This window comes from Cherax quadricarinatus, chromosome 9 (assembly GCF_038502225.1).
Source record: "Cherax quadricarinatus isolate ZL_2023a chromosome 9, ASM3850222v1, whole genome shotgun sequence".
In the NCBI taxonomy this organism is placed as follows: Eukaryota; Metazoa; Arthropoda; class Malacostraca; order Decapoda; family Parastacidae; genus Cherax; species Cherax quadricarinatus.
In genome coordinates, this window is record NC_091300.1 from 16757201 (window position 1) to 16774700 (window position 17500).

The 17500-nt window shown below is 41.0% G+C and overlaps 1 protein-coding gene across 1 annotated transcript in view; it reads left to right on the forward strand.

Annotated features, from left to right (window-relative positions):
* The window catches only part of LOC128686142 (apoptosis-inducing factor 1, mitochondrial), a 57739-nt gene extending 57379 nt beyond the window's left edge, over positions 1–360 (forward strand). The window contains exon 14 of the mRNA XM_053772849.2: positions 1–360. This exon is cut by the window's left edge and continues 568 nt beyond it. The gene's annotated coding sequence lies outside the window, so the exon portion shown is untranslated.
* Positions 361–17500: the final 17140 nt, after the last annotated feature.

A 17500-nucleotide genomic window follows, 5' to 3' on the forward strand; every position in this document is an offset into this window, starting at 1 on the left:
AGATTTTCAAATGAAAAGGATGATGCTTCAATGCCTGTTTACAAAACTACCAAAATGTTATTTGTATTGCACATAAAAATTTAATTAGTTTTTGTTAAACTAATTCTTTGCTGCATGAGCATTAGTGGTGTAACACTTCAGCAAAAATATACCAATAGTATTATGCATTTTTAATGTGTATTTTTTCATCTAGATTCATCAAAATATCTACCATAAATTGTGTCAAAAGTGTGGAAGATGAATACTTGGATTCTGTAAATATAATATGCTGTAGATCATGAAGATATTCAGCTTTGTATATAATGTAAGTGGTACTAAATAAAAGATTAATGCTATAATAGTATAAAGTATTTTAATAAATAGCTGTGTCATTTATTCCTTGATCACTGCAAAGAATGTTGGTCTGGTCTACTCGTGATGAATTTAGAAGGATTTTGTGTTTACTTGGAATCTCTCTTAGGTTTAGCACTTCCTTTTGATTATAATAATAATTGGAATCTGTTATGCATCTAGTTACTAAAGAAGAAACCAAGTAAAAACTTATTTCTTGATTAGTTTTTTTCTGGGGTTGGGGGGGGGGGCATTTTTCTGCTAAGGTTCCATGGTCTTGCAGTTAAAGCATATTAGTGTAGCTTCAAGGAAGGTGCCTTCATCTTGAATGGCTCTTGATACTATGACTTAAAACTATTCCCTTTCCCTTGCATCTGATTGTCATATTTTTTTCCTGGCACTATACAACCCCCATGGGTTTAGCAAACCACCCCCCTCCCCCTCCCATGAATGTAATAATTTTACAGTTGAATTCTAGTATCCCTGCCCTGACAGCTCTCTGAGAAGCAGAGTATTATTATAATAACTAATCGCTAAGCTCACAAGGGTCAAATAGTGCTGCAAGGAAGCATATTAGTTGCTGCTGTGAGGATGTGATGGCAGTAGAGACGTTGAATGATACAGGCTTACCTGGGAAGGGTTTTGGGAAGTCTGTGGCCCAGTCTGTGACAAGACCTTGCGGTGGACCAGGGCCTGATCAAACAGGCTGTTACTACTGGCCACATGCAAACAATGTACAATGTAGATGCTTTTCCTTCAAGGAAGATGTCTAGATTCCAGCAAAGAACTCTTAATTCTGGGAATTATTTATCCTCCACTTCCTTGAATTAAACTTAATTATCTCCACTTGCCTAGATGCTGTGTGACCCCAAAAAGTTTAGCACTCCCAATGAATGTAACAATTAAACTACTAGTTAGTGTGAGAAGTAAATTTATCCTAAGAGAAAAACCTGATCAGCTTTAGTTCCTGAGTGAGAAAGCATTCCTCAAGGTGATGCACTGATCCAAGGAATTTGAGCTTCCTTCCCCTTGGATTATTATAATGATGGGGGAGCGCTAAACCCGTACGATTATACTGCACCTGGGAGGGGGGGGGGGATGGAAGGTATTCAGGGAACCGGAGCATAGATACAATTCTCTATCTAGATTATGAGCCCCTCACCAGCATCAAGGAACTTCTTTTGAGGGGCACCCTTCCCTTTGGAATAAACCCAATTACCTACCATTACCCCCAGGAGCTGTATGACCCCATCTGGTTTAGCACATCCACTTAAATGTAATAATGATCCAAGGAATTTAACCAGTCATTCCCTTGAAGCTAATTGTCTGAGGTCTCCAAGAGTTGTCTGGCCCTTAAGGGTTTAGCACTTTTTTTTTTTCAACAAGTCGGTCGTCTCCCACCGAGGCAGGGTGACCCCAAAAAAGAAAGAAAATCCCCAAAAAGAAAATACTTTCATCATTCAACACTTTCACCACACTCACACATTATCACTGCTTTTGCAGAGGTGCTCAGAATAAAACAGCTTAGAAGCATATACGTATAAAGATACACAACATACCCTTCCAAACTGCCAATATCCCAAACCCCTCCTTTAAAGTGCAGGCATTGTACTTCCCATTTCCAGGACTCAAGTCTGACTATAAGAAAATAACCGGTTTCCCTGAATCCCTTCACTAAATATTACCCTGCTCACACTCCAACAGATCGTCAGGTCCCAAGTATCATTCGTCTCCATTCACTCCTATCTAACAAGCTCATGCACGCTTGCTGGAAGTCCAAGCCCCTCGCCCACAAAACCTCCTTTACCCCCTCTTTCCAACCCTTTCGAGGACGACCCCTACCCCTCTTTCCTTCCCCTATAGATTTATATGCTTTCCATGTCATTCTACTTTGATCCATTCTCTCTAAATGACCAAACCACCTCAACAACCCCTCTTCTGCCCTCTGACTAATGCTTTTATTACTCCACACCTCCTAATTTCCACACTCCGAATTTTCTGCATAATATTTACACCACACATTGCCCTTAGACAGGACATCTCCACTGCCTCCAACCGTCTCCTCGCTGCTGCATTTACCACCCAAGCTTCACATCCATATAAGAGTGTTGGTACTACTATACTTTCATACATTCCCTTCTTTGCCTCCATAGATAACGTTTTTTGACTCCACATATACCTCAACGCACCACTCACCTTTTTTCCCTCATCAATTCTATGATTAACCTCATCCTTCATAAATCCATCCGCCGACACTTCAACTCCCAAGTATCTGAAAACATTCACTTCTTCCATACTCCTCCCCAATTTGATATCCAATTTTTCTTTATCTAAATCATTTGATACCCTCATCACCTTACTCCTTTCTATGTTCACTTTCAACTTTCTACCTTTACACACATTCTCAAACTCATCCACTAACCTTTGCAATTTTTCTTTAGAATCTCCCATAAGCACAGTATCATCAGCAAAAAGTAACTGTGTCAATTCCCATTTTGAATTTGATTCCCCATAATTTAATCCCACTCCTCTCCCGAACACCCTAGCATTTACTTCTTTTACAACCCCATCTATAAATATATTAAACAACCATGGTGACATTACACATCCCTCTCTAAGACCTACTTTTACCGGGAAGTATTTTCCCTCTCTTCTACATACCCTAACCTGAGCCTATCCTCATAAAAGCTCTTTACAGCATTTAGTAACTTACCACCTATTCCATATACTTGCAACATCTGCCACATTGCTCCTCTATCCACTCTATCATATGCCTTTTCTAAATCCATAAATGCAATAAAAACTTCCCTACCTTTATCTAAATACTGTTCACATATATGCTTCATTGTAAACACTTGATCTACACATCCCCTACCCACTCTGAAGCCTCCTTGCTCATCCGCAATTCTACATTCTGTCTTACCTCTAATTCTTTCAATTATAACCCTACCGTATACTTTTTCTGGTATACTCAGTAAACTTATTCCTCTATAAGTTTTACAATCTCTCTTGTCCCCTTTCCCTTTATATGAAGGTACTATACATGCTCTCTGCCAATCCCTAGGTACCTTTCCCTCTTTCATACATTTATTAAACAAAAGTACCAACCACTCCAACACAAAATACCCCCGTGCTTTTAACATTTCTGTCATGATCCCATCAGTTCCAGCTGCTTTACCCCCTTTCATTCTACGTAATGCCTCGCAGCGCTGTATAGCCCTTGTGGCTTAGCGCTTCTTTTTGATTATAATAATAATAATACGTAATGCCTCACGTACCTCCACCACACTTACATTCTGCTCTTCACTCCTAAAAGATGGTATACCTCCCTGGCCAGTGCATGAAATTACTGCCTCCCTTTCTTCCTCAACATTTAAAAGTTCCTCAAAATATCCTTGCCATCTACCTAATACCTCCCTCTCCCCATCTACTAACTCCCCTACTCTGTTTTTAACTGACAAATCCATACTTTCCCTAGGCTTTCTTAACTTGTTTAACTTACTCCATTTTTTTTTTTTTTTTTTTTTTTTTCATTAAAATTTCTTGACAGTGCCCCCTCAAGGAAGGTTCCATGATGTTGGTGAGGGGCTCTTGATTTAGGGAATTGGAGCTGTGCTCCAGTTCCCCGAATTAAGCCTGAATACCTTCCACATCCCCCCACCAGGCACTGTATAATCCTCCGGGTTTAGCGCTTCCCCCTTGATTATAATAATAATAATCTTGACAGTGCCTCTCCCACTCTTTCATCTGCTCTCCTTTTGCACTCTCTCACCACTCTCTTCACCTTTCTTTTACTCTCCATATACTCTGCTCTTCTTATAACACTTCTGCTTTGTAAAAACCTCTCGTAAGCTACCTTTTTCTCTTTTATCACACCCTTTACTTCATCATTCCACCAATCACTCCTCTTTCCTCCTGCCCACACCCTCCTATGACCACAAACTTCTGCCCCACATTCTAATACTTCATTTTTAAAACTATTCCAACCCTCTTCAACCCCCCCACTACTCATCTTTGCACTAGCCCACCTTTCTGCCAATAGTTGCTTATATCTCGGCCGAACTTCCTCCTCCCTTAGTTTATACACTTTCACCTCCCTCTTACTTGTTGTTGCCACCTTCCTCTTTTCCCATCTACCTCTTACTCTAACTGTAGCTACAACTAAATAATGATCCAATATATCAGTTGCCCCTCTATAAACATGTACATCCTGGAGCCTACCCATCAACCTTTTATCCACCAATACATAATCTAACAAACTACTTTCATTACGTGCTACATCATACCTTGTATATTTATTTATCCTCTTTTTCATAAAATATGTATTACTTATTACCAAATTTCTTTCTACACATAGCTCAAATTAAAGGCTCCCCATTTACATTTACCCCTGGCACCCCAAATTTACCTACTACTCCCTCCATAACATTTTTACCCACTTTAGCATTGAAATCCCCAACCACCATTACTCTCACACTTGATTCAAAACTCCCCACGCATTCACTCAACATTTCCCAGAATCTCTCTCTCTCCTCTACACTTCTCTCTTCTCCAGGTGCATATACGCTTACTATAACCCACTTTTCACATCCAATCTTTATTTTACTCCACATAATCCTTGAATTTATACATTTGTAGTCCCTCTTTTCCTGCCATTGCTTATCCTTCAACATTATTGCTACTCCTTCTTTAGCTCTAACTCTATTTGAAACCCCTGACCTAATCCCATTTATTCCTCTCCATTGAAACTCTCCCACCCCCTTCAGCTTTGTTTCACTTAAAGCCAGGACATCCAGTTTCTTCTCATTCATAACATCCACTATCATCTCTTTCTTATCATTTGCACAACATCCACGCACATTCAGACTTCCCACTTTGACAATTTTCATCTTATTCTTTTTAGTAATCTTTACAGGAAAAGGGGTTACTAGCCCATTGTTCCCGGCATTTTAGTTGACTTTTACAACACGCATGGCTTACGGAGGAAAGATTCTTATTCCACTTCCCCATGGATATAAAAGGAAAAGTAATAAGACCAAGAACTATTAAGATAAAATCAAAGAAAACTCAGATGAGTGTGTATAAATAAACGTGTACATGTATGTGTAGTGTGACCTAAGTGTAAGTAGAAGTAGCAAGACATGCCTGTAATCTTGCATATTTATGAGACAGACAAAAGACACCAGCAATCCTACCATCATGTAAAACAATTACAGGCTTTCGTTTTACACTCACTTGGCAGGACGGTAGTACCTCCCTGGGTGGTTGCTGTCTACCAACCTACTACACTTACCCATTAATAATGTAATAGGGATCAAGTCCATAAAAATATTCAAGTACAGTACGTTGTATGATCCTTGGGTTTAATGAAACAGTTAAGAAAAACTCCGTAGAGTTTACCGTGTTGGGACCCTTCAAGGAGGGAGTCTTGGTGCATGTGAGGGGCTCTTGATCCAAGGAATTTAAACTACCCTTCCCCGTGGATCGGTCCTGACTAATTCCCATTCTCCATGCGTTGTATGATTCCTACGGATTTAGAGCTTCTAATCACCTGTTTGTTTAATTCCTTTGTTTGTTTCCAGCGTTCTCTGTTACACCATCATTCGCCATTTCTTCCCTTTTTGTCCCCTTGCCCCTCATTCTCCCTCTCCTCGTTTTCCTTTCAAACACTTCCTCCTCTTCCTTCTTTGTCTTTCTCCCTCTCATTTCTCTATTCCTCATTTTTCTCCTCTTATGTCTTAACCATGTACTTCATTCTCTCTGGATTACCTCCGTTTTCTTTTCTTCTCCCTTCCTAGCTATCCTTCTCTCATTTAGCGTTTTCCTCATCTAAACAATCCCCCATTTTCTTTCTCTTTGTCATCCTCCCGACCCACTTCTCTTCATCCTTATGAAAAATATTCACATATTTCAGCCTGTACATTATGTGCGTCTTGACATGAACTTAATTAACTAGAGATAATATGATTTAATAATGAGTTAGTGTAGCTTCATTAACATTTATTTATTCTTAATTAGCGTTTACCAGTTTCGATATCGGCTAATTATGATGGTATCGGTATCGGCAAAATGTCTGATATCGTCCCATCCTTATTCATAATTATTTAAATATTCAATGCCTGTGAGTAACCATAATAATAAACCCTTTGTATAAAAAGTGGCGCAAAATGCTATTACGTTCCATGGTTCTCATATCAATGAGGTCAGGTTAGACTTCACATTGTAGTCAATGAGGATTATAATATAACTGTATGACCCACAAGGGTCATAGAGTCAACAAGGAATGGAACCTGACGAACTCAGGAACACTTAGGATTACTATAATCTATAGTAAAACACTGTTGAAACCCCCACCACCGTATATTATCTTTTAACTTCAAACTGACACCCAGGGTTTATATACCGATTCCTCTTAGTCATAAGAGAAGAAAACAAACACCACTTCCCCCCCCCCCCCACACACACTGTTTCTTAGTTAAACACACCACTGTAATCGAGGAAAATATTGATTTCATAATGTGATTAAAACAAAAATAATACATAAGGCCTGGTCATGGACTGCTGACCCCTGGAACCCCCTCCAGGTATCCATAATTAATGTTAGTTTTAGATCATATTTATTATTATAATCAAAAAGAAGGGCTAAACCACAAGGGTTATACAGCGTCAGATTTATTAAATGGTCTTCGCTGGCGTGCCTCAGGGTAGGGAAAAAAGGAGATTTAATATAGTATGGGTGTCGAAGGTGCCGCCCTAGAAAATCGGCATTTTTTCCATTACGGCTTCATAATCTCCCTACAAGAACATAAGAAAGAAGGAACACTGCAGCAGGCATACTGGCCCATGCGGGGCAGGGCCATGTCAACCCCCGGCTTAGACCACTGGCGCACCCAGTCAGGTCACCTCCACTTAAGGAAGGAGCACGGCATCTGACCCAGTAGCACCAGCTAGTCAGGTCTAACTCACACCCACCCACACCCACTCATGTATTTATCTAACCTATTTTTAAAACTACAACGAGACTCAGCAAGTGATATAAATTGTTTTTAGACTACAATATGGTAAGTTCAATAAGACGGCTTAGCTCTCAGTTTGGATTATAATAATAATCATCAATAAGACGGTCACATAATTATTGTACCAGCTAACCTTACTAACAGTCACAAATGCCACCTACCGGGAGAGTTCACCGCGCTAATGGACACGACCAGGTAACATTACTATTTATTTAGGCATATTTATAAACGTACTAGTAGACGAGAGTGCCCCAAGATGTGCTAGGCATTGTACACTTATAAGTCTTGCCAAATATGCACTGTACGATTTCAATTCTGTAGTTATATGGAATATAAAATCTCTATAATTTGTGGTCTTCAATGTCTTCTCCACCCGGACACAATTCCTTACAACAGGGAGCCATCAAGCCGTTATATTAAATTCCACTCACCGCATCATCAGTCCGCGAGATATCTGTCGGACACAAAAATCTGTCTTCCCTCGGAACTTTAAATTTCGGGGGCGTTAAATTGGATCATGGAAAGCGAAAATGCACCATCATGGAGGATCTGCGTTTATGGCCTCATAGATCTTCCCAGTAAACGCCTGGATTATCTTGCTCTTCCTGGGATGAAAATAAACTGCTGGATCAGTTGATTCTGGGATTTAGACACTGTGATTGGGTGTATAATATCAATTTATATACGTGTAAGTAATAGGTAATAAGTTACTAAATGCTGTAAAGAGTTTTTATGAGGATAAACCCCTTAAGGAAGGTTCCTTGATGTTGGTGAGGGGCTCTTGATTTAGGGAATTGGATCTGTGCTCCAGTTCCCCGAATTAAGCCTGAATGCCTTCCACATCCCCCCCCCTCAGGCGCTGTATAATCCTCCGGGTTTAGCGCTTCCCCTTGATTATAATATAATATGAGGATAATGAGGCTCAGGTTAGGGTGTGTAGAAGAGAGGGAGAATACTTCCCAGTAGAAGTAGGTCTTAGACAGGGATATGTAATGTCACCATGGTTGTTTAATATACTCATGGATGGAGTTGTAAAAGAAGTAAATGCTAGGGTGTTCGGGAGAGGGGTGGGATTAAATTATGAGGAAATCAAATACAAAATGGAAGTTGACACAGTTACTTTGCTGATGATTCCCTGGTGAGGGACTCTTGATCTAGGGAACTGGATCTGTGCTCTGGTTCCCTGAATTGACCCTGAATACCTTCCATATCCCCCCCCCACATGCGTTGTATAATCCTACGGCTTTAGCGCTACCCCATATTTATAATAATAAAGTGCTGATGATACTGTGCTTTTGGGAGATTCTAAAGAAAAGTTGCGAAGGTTAGTGGACAAGTTTGGGAGTGTGTGTAAATGTAGAAAGTTGAAAGTGAACATAGATAAGAGTAAGATGATGAGGGTATCAAACGATTTAATTAAAGAAAAATTGGATATCACATTGGAGTGAGGGAGTATGGAAAAAGTGAATGTTTTCAGATATTTGAGAGTTAACTTTTCAGCGGAGGGGTTTATGAAGGATGAGGTTAACCATAGAATTGATAAAGGAAAAAAGGCGAGTGGTGCGTTGAGGTATATGTGGAGACAAAGAAGGGAATGTACAAGAGTATAGTGGTACCAACACTCGTATATAGGTGTGAAACATGGGTTGTAAATGCTGGGTCAAGGTGGCGGCTGAAGGTAGTGGAGATGTCGTGTATAAGGGCAATGTGTGATGTAAATATACAGACAATTTGTAGTGTGGAAATTATGAGGTGTGGAGTAACTAAAAGTATTAGTCAGAGAGGTTAAGAGGGGATCTGGAGATGGTTTGGTCATTTAGAGAGCCTATAAATCTGTGGGGGAAGAAGGCGGGGTAGGGATCGTCCCCGAAAAAGTTGGAGGGAGGGGTAAAGAAGGTTTTGTGGGCGAGGGGATGGGGCTTCCAGAAAGGGTGCGTGAGCGTGTTCGATGGGAGTGAATGGAGACGAATGGTTTTTGGGACCTAACGAGCTGTTGGAATGTGAGCAGGGTAATATTTTGTGAAGGGATTCAGAGAAACCGGTTAGCCGGACTTGAGTCCTGTAAATAGGAAGCACATTGCCTGCACTTTAAAGGAGGGGTTTGAGATATTAATAGTTTGGAGGGACGTCTAAGCAGTCGTATCTGAGCGCCTCTGCAAAGACGGTGATTATGTACGAGTGACGGTGAAAGTGTTGAATGATTAAAGTTTGTTCTCTTTCTTTTTGGGTACCTCCTCGGTGGGAAACGGCCGACTTATATATATATATATATATATATATATATATATATATATATATATATATATATATATATATATATATATATATATATATATATATATATATATATATATATATATATATATATATATATATATATATATATATATATATATATATATATATATATATATATATATATATATATATATATATATATATATATATATATCTATATATCTATATATATATATAAAGAAACTTGACTCAAAGAAACGCAGTCATCATGGCTCAAAATGAACTGAACTACAACATTCCCAATTACCCTCTAGGACTCGAGTCCTGCTAACATGTAGATCATATTCAGCACTCTATATCAAGCAAGTCATAATACCAAATATGGTCATTTACTTCCAGTATAACGTTGTATATGATGTTAATTTACCTCATGTTCAACAATATTCAGTGTACATCGTTACCCTCCAGGGAAGTTCCTTGATACCGGTCAGAGGATCTGGATTCAAAAATTAAATTTATCCCCAGTTTCTTTGGATCGAACCTGATTACCTTCTATTTCCCAGGCGCTGCATGATCCCCATGACAGCCACACACACAGCTAGATAGATGATTGCAAAAAAATATGACTCAGATTGCAGCTTTAAATCATATCTGAATGAATTGAAAAAGGAAGTAATATATGATGAGATTTTGGCGAGTTGCCAGAGAGCAGAAAGTTGTTCAGCTGAAGTCTGGCAACGTGTGTGCCAAGTGTTACCTTTTTTGTGTAAAAAAAAATCTTATTGAACATGTTTAATTACTTTCAGTAAAAATAAAAAAGAGGAAATAGTTCATGGTTCTGAACCGTCGCTTTAATTTCAGTATTTAGTTGTAGCTTCTTTCTTCCTTTTGGTCATGCCAAGAAATATTTTATCATTGTTCTCGTTTATTTTTATATATGGTTATCGTGTGTCTGCTCCTGTCACCAACGAGGGAATTTTCAAATGTTTAAAATTTTCTTCCGACTCACATTTCTTAGGTCTGGCACATGACGGAATGAAGAAAATATAATATAGATCGTGTTTGTGTGTATAGCGTGTGTTTATAGTGTATAGTTGTACTCACCTAGTTGTGGTTGCAGGGGTCGATTCACAGCTTCTGGCCCCGCCTCTTCACTGGTCGCTACTGGGTAACTCTCCCTGCTCCATGAGCTTTATCATACCTCTTCTTAAAACTCTGTATAGTTCCTGCCTCCACTACATTATTTGCCATATTATTCCACTTCCTGACAACTCTATGACTGAAGAAATACTTCCTAACGTCTCTTTGACTCATCTGAGTCGTCAGCTTCCAATTGTGACCCCTTGTTTCTGTGTCCCATCTGTGTGTACTCACCTAATTGTGGTTGCAGGGTCGAGACTCAGCTCCTGACCCCGCCTCTTCACTGATCGCTGTTAGGTCATCTTTATGTGTGCGCCTTGAGCTTTGTCATACCTCGTCTTAAAGGATGCTTTCAATCATCATTACAGGATGCTATCATTCTTCACCTACAGGATGCTGTCAGTCATCACTAAGGGATGCTGTCATTCATCACTACAGGATAATGTTATTCATCACTACAGGATGCTGTCAGTCATCACTACAGGATGCTGTCAATCATCACTACAGGATGCTGTCAGTCATCACTACAGGATGCTGTCAGTCATCACTACAGGATGCTGTCAGTCATCACTACAGGATGCTGTCAATCATCACTACAGGATGCTGTCAGTCATCACTACAGGATGCTGTCAGTCATCACTACAAGATGCTGTCAGTCATCACTACAGGATGCTGTCAGTCATCACTACAAGATGCTGTCAGTCATCACTACAGGATGCTGTCAGTCATCACTACAGGATGCTGTCAGTCATCACTACAGGATGCTGTCAGTCATCACTACAAGATGCTGTCAGTCATCACTACAGGATGCTGTCAGTCATCAATACAGGATGCTGTCAGTCATCACTACAGGATGCTGTCAGTCATCACTACAGGATGCTGTCAGTCATCACTACAGGATGCTGTCAGTCATCACTACAGGATGCTGTCAGTCATCACTACAGGATGCTGTCAGTCATCACTACAGGATGCTGTCAGTCATCACTACAGGATGCTGTCAGTCATCACTACAGGATGCTGTCAGTCATCACTACAGGATGCTGTCAGTCATCACTACAGGATGCTGTCAGTCATCACTACAGGATGCTGTCAGTCATCACTACAGGATGCTGTCAGTCATCACTTGCATCACTGGAGTAACCAAAGCACTTCTAGTTTCCTTCATTATTAGCTTCACTACATTACTATTAAAGAACCTTGAAGTAATATACTGTAGTTAAGACCTTGAAGTAATATAATATATTTAAGACCTTGAAGTACTAGAATATATTAAAGAACTTGAAGTACTATAATATAGTTAAGACACTGAAGGAGTGAAATCCTTGAGTGTGTCTAACTGTAAGTGTATAGTCTAAAGTGAAGCACTTCAGAGACTTACTATAACAGTACTAAATATCTTCTGCTCTTCGAGGGTAAGAAACACTGAAGGAGGGAACTCCTTCAGTGTGACTAACTATATTTTAAGTGTATAGTCTAAAGTGAAGTACCTCAGAGACTTACTATAACAGTACCAAATATCTTCTGCTCTTTGAGGGTAAGAAACCGTCCTCCAAAGATATTATCTTTAGTTGAAGACAAAGTGAAAGTCCAGAAGAACATCTTGAAACACAAGAGTCGCCAGCTGGAAGACCTCAATATGAAGAAATACGAGGAGAACATGCTGGTGGTCCTCGGATGTGAAAGAAATTACGTAGGCAGAGAAAGCTTTGAAAGCTTCTTGAAGGAAAATATTCTTATTTCCAAAGATCCTGAAGATTTTGTTTTCCGGGTGGAATTAATTAAACTATATGCAAAATACGCAGCCGAGGCAGGACTACGACTTGCTAATTCTATGGACTGTGGAAAACACTTAAGCACTTCTGGCATAGGCATCAAGAGAATGAGTGCCAGGTTAAACTTTGAGTATACCTATCAAGGAATGAGATGGATTGATACTTCTGGTAAAACTATTTATGAACGTAGTGTTAAGAGAAAAAAGCCTCTATTGGATGAAATTTCCCGAAAAAAACAAAAACTAGTAGACAGCAAAAAGGAGAAGGAACAGGAAAAAACTAAAAGAGAAGAAAAAAGAATGGAGAAGGAAGGTGAGGAAGATTCAGGCAGTGACAAGGAACTGCCACCTTCCACAACTGAACCAGAAGTACAGACTGATGAGGAATCTAACAAAGTCACAAGTCAGGAAACTACTACTGACAATGATTCTCTTATAAGTAATTACATAAACAACTTTATAGTTTCTACTGGAGCAGCAGCTGAGTCAGAAGAACAACGAGAACAGGAGACCTTCATTCAGGGGCTTCTCTTCCCTGACAAACCACCAAAAGAACAGCAAGAACAGGAGACCTTCATTCAGGGGCTTCTCTTCCCTGACAAACCACCAAAAGAACAGCAAGAACAGGAGACCTTCATTGAGGAGCTTCTTTTCCCTGACAAACCACCAAATCCTGTAGAAGAAACAACTCCACTTGTCAAATTTGACACAAAGCCAGAGTTTGTACAGGAAACCCAAGATTATGATTTCGACCTGGATGCTCTCTTTCATTGAATCAATCCTTCTGGGCCGCCATCACTTGTAGTAACCAAGCAAGAACTACATCCACTGAAGAAGACCACAAAAAATATATGAGGATATTTTCACAATTGAAAACTTTATTTTTAAAATTTTTTAAGAAGATATTATTATTATTTTTTTAAATGAAAGGACTGATTTTAGTTGAGGTGATAGTATAATAATTATATAATGGAGTCTGTCTGTGTGAATAGTCCAGGTTAAGTACTTTAAAAAATAATAATGACAATATTGGTATGGTGAGGCATAGTAGTGATGAGGATAATGATAGGAGGGTAGTGATGAGGATAGTGATGATAGTGATGAAGATAGTGATGAGGGTGATGACCAGGATAGTGATGAAGGTAGTGATAAGTGTAGTGATGAATATAGTGATGAGGGTAGTGATGAGGATAGTGATAAGGGTAGTGATGAGGGTAGTGATGAAGGTAGTGATAAGGGTAGTGATGAGGATAGTGATGAATATAGTGATGAGGGTAATGAGGATAGTGATGTATGGTGACATGTATGGTAGTGATGTATGGTGACATGTATAGTAGTGTTGTATGGTGACATGTATGGTAGTGCTGTATGGTGAAATGTATGGTAGTGTTGTATGGTTACATGTATGATAGTGATGTATGGTAGTATTGTATGGTGACATGTATAGTAGTGTTGTATGGTGACATGTATGGTAGTGTGACCATGGCGTAATAGGGCACAAAATGTGTGCTAAAGGAATAACAGGAAAAGTTGGTAGATGGATCTATAATTTCCTCACAAACAGAACACAAAGAGTAGTAGTCAACAGAGTAAAGTCCGAGGCAGCTACGGTGAAAAGCTCTGTTCCACAAGGCACAGTACTCGCTCCCATCTTGTTTCTCATCCTCATATCTGACATAGACAAGGATGTCAGCCACAGCACCGTGTCTTCCTTTGCAGATGACACCCGAATCTGCATGACAGTGTCTTCCATTGCAGACACTGCAAGGCTCCAGGCGGACATCAACCAAATCTTTCAGTGGGCTGCAGAAAACAATATGAAGTTCAACGATGAGAAATTTCAATTACTCAGATATGGTAAACACGAGGAAATTAAAACTTCATCAGAGTACAAAACTAATTCTGGCCACAAAATAGAGCGAAACACCAACGTCAAAGACCTGGGAGTGATCATGTCGGAGGATCTCACCTTCAAGGACCATAACATTGTATCAATCGCATCTGCTAGAAAAATGACAGGATGGATAATGAGAACCTTCAAAACTAGGGATGCCAAGCCAATGATGACACTCTTCAGGTCGCTTGTTCTATCTAGGCTGGAATATTGCTGCACACTAACAGCACCTTTCAAGGCAGGTGAAATTGCTGACCTAGAAAATGTACAGAGAACCTTCACGGCGCGCATAACAGAAATAAAACACCTCAGTTACTGGGAGCGCTTGAAGTTCCTGAACCTGTATTCCCTGGAACGCAGGCGGGAGAGATACATGATTATATACACCTGGAAAATCCTAGAGGGACTAGTACCAAACTTGCACACGAAAATCACTCACAACGAAAGCAAAAGACTTGGCAAACGATGCAACATCCCCCCAGTGAAAAGCAGGGGTGTCACTAGCACGTTAAGAGACCATACAATAAGTGTCAGGGGCCCGAGACTGTTCAGCTGCCTCCCAGCATACATAAGGGGGATTACCAACAGACCCCTGGCAGTCTTCAAGCTGGCACTGGACAAGCACCTAAAGTTGGTACCTGACCAGCCGGGCTGTGGCTCATACGTTGGTTTGCGTGCAGCCAGCAGTAACAGCCTGGTTGATCAGGCTCTGATCCACCAGGAAGCCTGGTCACAGACCGGGCCGCGGGGGCGTTGACCCCCGGAACTCTCTCCAGGTAAACTCCAGGTATGTATGGTTCCTGCTTCCACTACATCACTTGCTAGACTATTCCACTGTGTGTGTACTCACCTATTTGTGGTTGCAGGGGTCGAGTCCTAGCTCCTGGCCCCGCCTCTTCACCGGTTGCTACTAGGCCCTCTCTCTCCCCGCTCCATGAGCTTTATCAAACCTCGTCTTAAAACTGTGTATGGTTCCTGCCTCCACTACGTCATTTTCTAGGCTATTCCACTGCCTTACAACTCTATGACTGAAGAAATACTTCCTACTATCTCTCTGACTCATTTGTGTCTTCAACTTCCAATTGTGGCCTCTTGTTTCTGTGTCCCCTCCCTGGAACATCCTGTCCTTGTCCACCTTGTCTATTCCACGCAGTATTTTATATGTCGTTATCATGTCTCCCCTGACCCTCCTGTCCTCCAGTGTGGTCAGGCCGATTTCCCTTAATCTTTCTTCATAGGACATTCCCCTTAGCTCTGGAACTAACCTTGTTGCAAACCTTTGTACTTTCTCTAGTTTCTTGACGTGCTTTATCAAGTGCGGGTTCCAAACAGGTGCTGCATACTCCAGTATGGGCCTGACATACACGGTGTACAGTGTCTTGAATGATTCCTTGCTAAGGTATCGGAATGCTGTTCTCAGGTTTGCCAGGCGCCCATATGCTGCAGCAGTTATCTGATTGATGTGTGCTTCCGGAGACATGCTCGGTGTTATACTCACCCCAAGATCTTTCTCCTTGAGTGAGGTTTGCAGTCTTTGTCCACCTAGCCTATACTCTGTCTGCGGTCTTCTGTGCCCTTCCCCTATCTTCATGACTTTGCATTTGGCAGGATTAAATTCGAGAAGCCATTTGCTGGACCAGGTGTCCAGTCTGTCCAGGTCTCTTTGAAGTCCTGCCTGGTCCTCATCAGATTTAATTCTCCTCATTAACTTCACATCATCTGCAAACAGGGACACTTCTGAGTCTAACCCTTCCGTCATGTCGTTCACATATACCAAAAATAGCACTGGTCCTAAGACCGACCCCTGTGGGACCCCGCTCGTCACAGGTGCCCACTGTGATACGTCATTACGTACCATGACTCGTTGTTGCCTCCCTGTCAGGTATTCTCTGATCCATTGCAGTGCCCTTCCTGTTATATGCGCCTGATGCTCTAGCTTCTGCACTAATCTCTTGTGAGGAACTGTGTCAAAGGCCTTCTTGCAGTCCAAGAAGATGCAATCAACCCACCCCTCTCTCTCTTGTCTTACTTCTGTTATTTTATCATAAAACTCCAGAAGGTTTGTGACACAGGATTTGCCTTCCGTGAATCCGTGCTGGTTGGCATTTATACTCCTGTTCCGTTCCAGGTGCTCCACCACTCTCCTCCTGATAATCTTCTCCATAATTTTGCATACTATACACGTCAATGACACAGGTCTATAGTTTAGTGCCTCTTTTCTGTCTCCTTTTTTGAAAATGGGAACTACATTTGCTGTCTTCCATACCTCAGGTAGTTGCCCAGTTTCCAGGGATGTGTTGAAGATTGTGGTAAGTGGTACACACAACATATCTGCTCCCTCTCTAAGGACCCATGGAGAGATGTTGTCCGGTCCCATTGCCTTTGAGGTATCGATGTCCCTTAGCAGTTTCTTTACCTCCTCCTCATCTGTATGTATGTCGTCCAACACTTGTTGGTGTATTCCTTGTTGGTGTCCCCATCTGGTCTGTCCCCCCAGAGTCCTTCCTGTCTCTACTGTAAATACTTCCTTAAATCTCGTGTTGAGCTCCTCACATACCTCTTGATCGTTTCTTGTGAGTTCCCCACCTTCTTTCCTCAGCCTTATCACCTGGTCCTTGACTGTTGTCTTCTTCCTAATGTGGCTATACAGCAGTTTCGGGTCAGATTTGACTTTCGATGCTATGTCGTTTTCATACTGTCTCTGGGCCTCCCTCCTTATCTGTGCATACTCGTTTCTGGCTCTTCTACTAATCTCCTTGTTTTCCTGGGTCCTATGCCTCCTGTACCTTTTCCATTCTCTGTTGCACTTAGCTTTTGCCTCCCTACACCTTCGGGTAAACCAAGGACTCGTCTTGGTCTTCCTATTATTTCTGTTTCCCTTGGGAACAAAACTTTCCTCTGCCTCCTTGCACTTTGTTGCCACATATTCCATCATCTCGTTTACTGATTTTCCTACCATTTCTCTGTCCCACTGAACCTCCTGCAGGAAGTTTCTCATACCTGTGTAGTCCCCCCTTTTGTAGTTTGGCCTGTCCCCTTCAGTTCCTGTTCCCTTCTCCACTTGTAACTCTACTATATAGTCAAAACTCAGAACCACATGATCGCTAGCTC